The following is a 6,929-nucleotide window of genomic DNA, read 5'->3' on the forward strand; positions in this document are numbered from 1 at the left end:
GAAGACTGCTTTTATGAAACAGTTGAGAACTGTGGGAAATCCTAGCTCCCTCCATAATAAGAAATGTACAACTTGCTGAAAATTGCTTTGGTGTTTAACTCTTTGGGCTTTTGGGGCCTTCGCATTGATCCACAAAATAATGCTGACTGGCACTGAGGTGTTTCCATTTGGCTTCACTTAAGATTTCTTGTTTGTTTTCATTACAAGCTGCTCGTGAAGTAGAATTTGCTGAAATACTACTTATCTGTTCAGTTTTGTGCACTATTTCATTTTGCCACAAATTGAGTTGTTTTAAGTTATTTTAATTTATTGTGGATTGGGAAAAAAAATTAAAAAATGAAGATGACCATATTCTGTAAAGTGATTAGTTTACCCTTTTGAGCAGGTATCAAAAATCCTGAGTGTCATTAATACAGATACAAGTTTATTAAGTTATGTGAAAAAATGGGTAAGAGTTTGATACCATATTACCCATAATTCCAATAAGATGAAAATGATTTTTAATCATTTAGGGCATTCTCTCAGCAGGTTTAACGCTGGCATTTTTTAAAGAAAACTTAAGTTATTTCCATGTGTTTAGTGCACCATAGTGCAGAGATTTCATTTTGTACGTCACAAAATGCTGTTTATACTAAACTTTATAAATATATATGTATAAAAAATATTGTACTGTAATCATTTGTTTGGTTGTATTTTTATTTTCTTTATAAACATGTACAGTAAAAGATGAGTTATTTGTTGCCCTAAAGTCACCTTGCTTTGGCTCATTATTTCTTTGAAGCCATCAACAGAATTGTCTAACAAAAAAAGGGGGGGGGGCATATTCACACGTCTGCAACACTGCTTTTCACCATTATCTCCTAGCATACAATGCTTCCACTGCAGCTATGGATTCTGGGAAATGATATGCAAATGCGAACACGGTCACTTTTTTTCAAATCCATTTTAAACAGACCCCTGAAACCTTGGACAATGTTATTAAAAAAAAATTCTGATCAAACAATGAAACTTTGTTGAACACAAAAAGTGTTCCCCACACTCCAAATAAATACGAGAAAGTAAGTGATAGTTGAAATACTTGTGTATTAATGCGCAAAAGTAAATAACATAGAATGACACTGTGCATAAAGCGCAAATCACATGATAATGATACCATCCCTCCCTTTTTTGTTATCATCGTGTGATTTGCACTTTATGCAGTGTCATTCTATGTTATTTACTTATTTTGCTCATTAATACACATCAGTATTTCAACTATCACTTTCTTGTATTTATTGGGAGTGCGGGGAACACTTTGTGTGTTCTATATTGTCGTTAGGAGAGATTAGGGGTCTCTTCATTGTTCTCCAGCACCCATCACGTATTCAAATCCTCATATTTAACACATTAGGTAGTGCGGCCTATACAACATACTTTCTGAATGAAACTTTGTGGTAAGATAAAGTTTGGGTAAACGAATTTTCTTGAATTTGCCTTTGGTTTGCTCTTCCTTTTTTTTACTTTTTATTCAGAGTGTTTATAGGTTCTGCTAAGCTTCCATGTAACATGCTGTCAATAAGACCGAAAAGATTAAACCATTTGTAGCAAATGTGTTTTTGCAGGTTTAAAGATGAGTAAATAAGACAAAAGAAGGTTAGATGCTCAAATGAAAGGTTCAATCTGCCATTTTTATTTTAATATTACATAAATCTTATGAGTAAATTTCCTTTACCAAAACCAAGGCTTACCTTCTCCTGCAGGAGCCCCCAAAGTTGTCCAGTGGCAATGGTATATTTAAAATAATTATCTTTAGACAATCCAAAAAAAGCCATCTGAATGGAAAAACTAGGCTGGGATATATAGATATTTATATCTATCTATACAGTAGCTTGATGTTGTTTATTTTTTTTGCCTGGTCATTTGCTTTTGAAAGTCACAAGATACCATCACCGCCTAGTAACTTTCTGTCAAATTAATATCTTCTACTGTACATTCTTTACTGGTTTTTTTTTTACAAAGCTTTTTCAGACGGAGTTCTTCTCTAAAGTTATAGGTGAATAAACTGGGATCTTGATCACACAGTCCTCTGTACACGTTGCACAAACTTCTAAAGTGTGCTATTGTCAGTTCACCTGGTCGCAGTGTTGGGTCCACGTCTGCCAACAGCAGCATCTGTTCTGTAAGTTGCAAGCGCTGTGCTTCTGGAAACAAGATTCTACAAAGAAAAAACAACGTATTAAAGGAATCTAGAGGCAGAAAGGCAGGCAGAAACAGGCAGTATTTCTGTTATATTTTAGATGCAGTCAGATTTCTCACAATAAGCATTTCAAGAAATTACACGTTCTGTTAGTGTGGCTCTTCAGTCTTTTTCTACATGGACAAATTCTACAACATATTCTTTCTTCCTTTAGAATTCACATTCTTGATAAAAGAACCACCTAAGATGATTCATCCCATGAAACAAAGTCTTTCAACTCCAGTGAGGGAACAGGTTTCCTCAAAACAAAGTCCCTGAAAGTCCATACCTTTATAATGACATTGAATATCTCTATATAAATACAAGCCGCACAGAATTTAAAGAGACAATCCAAGCCGTTTGTTCTTCATATTTTTAATACAGGTTTGAAGCAGGGGGTCTCAGTTCTGGGAGGAACTTACCTCTGAGGGGGTGCCGGTAGTCACTCCTGGGTTCACTATATGGCCGCTTTTCAAAGCTCCTCGGCCTTGCGGACCAATAGAAAGCCGTGGTGTCATCCGGTGTGGATTCCTTTTGGCTCATGTGACGAGGAAGCGGAAAACTGCAGGAGATACTGGCACCCCCTTTGGAGGTTACGTATCTCTGCAATTAGGGGGTCCCTGGAGCTCAAATTAATGGGGTTCAGCTCTGGAGACCCCCTGCTTCAAACCTGTATTAACAAATGAAGGCGTAAAAAATGGTTTGGACTGCTCTTTAAAGAGTACCCAATATTCAGATTAGTGCCTATAATGTTTTTTGGGGCTGTTTGGACCAAAAATAATATACACAAAAAGAAGGGGATCAGTGTAAGATACATATGGAGGTACTATGCAACAGCTTATGATTAAGTCCATTCTTCCATGTATCATGATGTGTGATTTTAATTTTGTGTACTTAAGACTGTGATTCCAGGGAGGTTCACTGATAAACATCAATTTTGATCAGTGGGTCAGAGGTAGAGACAGCAATGAGAAGAGCTATTTTTATACAAGCACTTTTTAACCCCACCTGCAAACTAGAAGGTCCGTAGAGCTAAGAATAGTGTGGTTCGGCAGACCCCGTGTTCTAAATATGTGTGTGTGTGTGTGTGTGTGTGTACACACACGCACACGCACACGCACACACACACATATATTACACACACACAATAAAAAAATGGGACTCTGCTGCTTTTCATTTTTAAAGAGCGAAAATTATGTTCAATGGATCTTCATTTTTTTAAGCAGAAGCAGCTTTGAGTTGTGTTACTTTATATTGCAGTCTGGTATTTTGTCAGGGGCCACAAGATGAACAAGTCTTATGGGGTAGCCCGCTTAGTATATGTGACCTTTAGTGTTTTTTTAAACGGGGTAATTAGATTCATGCTACAAATTACACAAGGAAACACAATATAGTTTTAGAAAAATATACTACAAAACCGTAAAGCATTATTACAGGTTCCATTGAAATAAAACAAAAACACAGCTGGTATGCTATTATATGAGAATAAATGCATTACTTTTTGTTGTAATGCACCTGTCTTTCTCAAAATTGCCGGTATTTGTATATTCCCCTAATATGTCTTATTACATTTATAATGCTGAGAAACTAGTGAATCTTACATCAGTAAAGAAAATTGAGAATGCAACCACAAAGCACATATAATCCCAATTGTGTCTGGAAAATGATACAATGGTGCCGTTTGCTCTGGCATTAAATAGCAAGACGAGGTAAACTGTTCTGTGCAATGGTTTCTATCCTGTGTAGCTGTGAAAGGAGCACAGAAGAGCCATTAATCTCTCATCATGACATTTCTGTTCTCTTGTTTTAGCCAACTTGATGCTCACCGGGTTTCCCAGCACATTATAATGAATGCTAAATTACTGCTGAATAAGTGGAACATAGGAAATGTCCTATAGTAGAATGTAGCCTTTGATTTTCTTCTCTTCACTTGGCTAATCGGCCGTGCTGAGCGTGTGTGGTGCTCAGGTACACTGCCCTTTGTCCCCAAATGAAAAAAATAACCCCACAGATACTATGTTATAGAGGTTACTCTACTGGTACTTAAAGAGCGTTTTCAGCAGGTGCAAATAGCAAGACTTCACTAGTAGCTTCAGGGATTCATGATGACATTTATAATACAGAAAGTATTGGATAGAACAATATTGATTAAAGAAACATTTCCCACTCACATTAAAAAAAAAAAGAAGAGTTGATATACATATATAATGAAAGCTTTGATCAGCTACAGTACAACCTCTGAGTTTTCACATGTTTTTTATTTTTTTATTATTTCATTGGCATTTAGGGATCCAATAACAATATCTTTCAGCTTGGTATAATTAAATGACGGGTCATTGTAAACATTTGTATAAAATGTTATCTCCAGAGTATGCCTACAGAATGTTAAATTGTTCGCATCACTAAAGACAGATACAGGTGAACTCCACAGCAGTAAAAGCAATGCATGAAAAACGTAAACATTTAGTTTGTTTTCAGCAGGCGAAGAGGAGCATTGTTTGGATGCAGCACAATAAAATGTGTTTTTGAAAACAGTTTGAACTAATGGATGGCAGATAAAAACCTTTAACTTACCCAACTCCCCGGTAGCAGTATTTTCGTCTGAACTGAAAGACACTTTGGACAACTCTTTCTACCAGTTTGAAGGGCTGTTCTATTTGTGGTTGAATTAAAGGGGTAAAATGCACAACCCCAACGTCCACCTAAAAGAAAAATACACACAATAATTATCAACTACAGCTCATAGGCTGGGATTCCCTAAAAGTCATAAAATCGCATTAATATTTGACATTATGAATATAACACACCAATAATTATGATAACCTCGCGATGTTGTGGTCATTCGCATGATGGTGTTTGCCGATAAAATAGTTGATCTGCGATAGACACGATCTCAATTTCCTCCATTACCTTCAAACGCATGCAAATAGATATATATATTTTCTACAAAAAGGTACAGTAGTATAATAATAATAATAATCATTCCAGAACCGTATGCCATCAAAGTGATTTAAACCCTTTGATGCCAGAGGGAACCCTTTCATTGCAAAGGGATATCTTGGATACATCTGCTGCCAAAAAAAGGGCAGACATACAACACAACCCACTCCCCTAACAATAAACAGTAAAAATTAAAATTGTACTTATTCTATCAAGCCCTTCGTAGCTCAGGTGATCAGCTAGCAGGGACAACCCTCTAAAATCCACTAAAGGGTTAATACGCTCCCTACTCAACCATCCCATAGGCTGCGCTTATAATGCCTCGCGACGTCGCTCCAAAACAAATACATTGACTCCGTCGCAAGCGCTTATAGTAAGCGCGACGGCGATGGAGCGACCAAAAATGTTGAAGCTGGGTAAATTTGATTTTTTTTTTTAGAGACAGTCGCCACATGTGACTCGCTCTAAACCAGAGAGCTCTGCCCGCCCACTTCGTGACGTCACTGGCCTTGTCGCCAGCGACGGCGCTTAAAACTGAATGATAACTTTCGCTAGTGGTGACGTCGCCGGCACTATAAGCGTGGCCTCACATTTACTAACCTGACCCTTTCATGGCGGGCCTGAAAACCATGGCATCTGCATAGTTGACCGGTCCCTTTGGCTTAATCACATTGCATAATACAAAAACAGTGAAAATAACAGTATATAAAGTATTAACCATCGCAGTGCCATAGAGAACCACAATGTATTTAGTTATGAAATAGTAAACCTGGATAAAAATATACTGAGAGTCCTCTCTCATTTTCAAGGGTGTCCTGGGTACAGAATATTGCGATGAGATCATCACATATTCTAATTGCAGACGTTTAAAGTGAGAAACAGCAGAAGTCTTGAAAGATCTTAAACAGCTGGTGGTTTTACTAAACCCTTCCAATGAGGGCTCAGTTGGTCCCAATGTGGCTGATGGGGTTGAAAGTAAATTTCAATTATTCCACTCAATCTTTCGAGTACTTACGAACACCCCCTGGAACAAATCCACAAACAGTTAAAAATATTCTGGGCCACAACTGGCTCTCACAGTGAGGGAAAAAATTAAATAAAAACCAGAAAAAAAAATAAAAACAGCCAAGGAATATGGCCCAATCTACTAAATGTTTTTCTCTTGAAATGTAAATTGGAAAGTTAAATCCTGGGTTGCTGGAGTCAGTAATATGTTTTCAAATTTACTATTTTCAATCAGTTTTTTTTTCTTGGGAGATCTTGACCCATCAGGTCCTGACTTCAAACTGGACTGGGAGGGCGCTTTTTTTTTTTTTTTTATCGAGTCAAGAGAAGCGGGACATTCCATATCCAATCTCTGTGTTCTCCAGTAAAGGGGTGATAATTGTCGTGTCATTCTAGAAAGGGCATAGGGTCTGTGCAGGCTCCAAGAATGGCACAATGGTACAGACTGCTCATTACAGTATGTGAATGAAACTCAGGTATCTCTTTTATAGAAAATGTACCTATATTTTTATTTAACGATTTAGTTGCCGGAGGGGCTTGCAATGCATTGCATGCATGTCGGACAACAAAAAGATGAAATCAATTTTCACTGAACTTCCAACGCAGGCAGTAACTAATTCAATATCAATACACTTAAAAGTGTAAAACAGAAAGAAGGACGAGCAGTTACCACACAAACATACCGAGCAAATAGATCATTTTCTCCACATCAAATAATTGGTTTTGTTCTAAATTCAAACTTGAATAAATGATAGAAATGCTTTCTGAA

The 6,929-nt window shown here is 37.2% G+C and overlaps 1 long non-coding RNA gene across 1 annotated transcript; it reads right to left on the minus strand.

The window, feature by feature from the left end:
• Positions 1-1,648: 1,648 nt before the first annotated feature.
• On the minus strand, positions 1,649-5,207 carry LOC142483632 (uncharacterized). Its single transcript, XR_012797405.1, has 2 exons — positions 4,790-5,207; positions 1,649-2,194 (listed from the first exon to the last, which is right to left on the minus strand). It is a non-coding gene; the product is annotated as an uncharacterized LOC142483632 (long non-coding RNA).
• Between the last annotated feature and the right edge of the window lie 1,722 nt (positions 5,208-6,929).

Source organism: Ascaphus truei, unplaced genomic scaffold (assembly GCF_040206685.1).
Source record: "Ascaphus truei isolate aAscTru1 unplaced genomic scaffold, aAscTru1.hap1 HAP1_SCAFFOLD_3467, whole genome shotgun sequence".
Classification (NCBI taxonomy): Eukaryota; Metazoa; Chordata; class Amphibia; order Anura; family Ascaphidae; genus Ascaphus; species Ascaphus truei.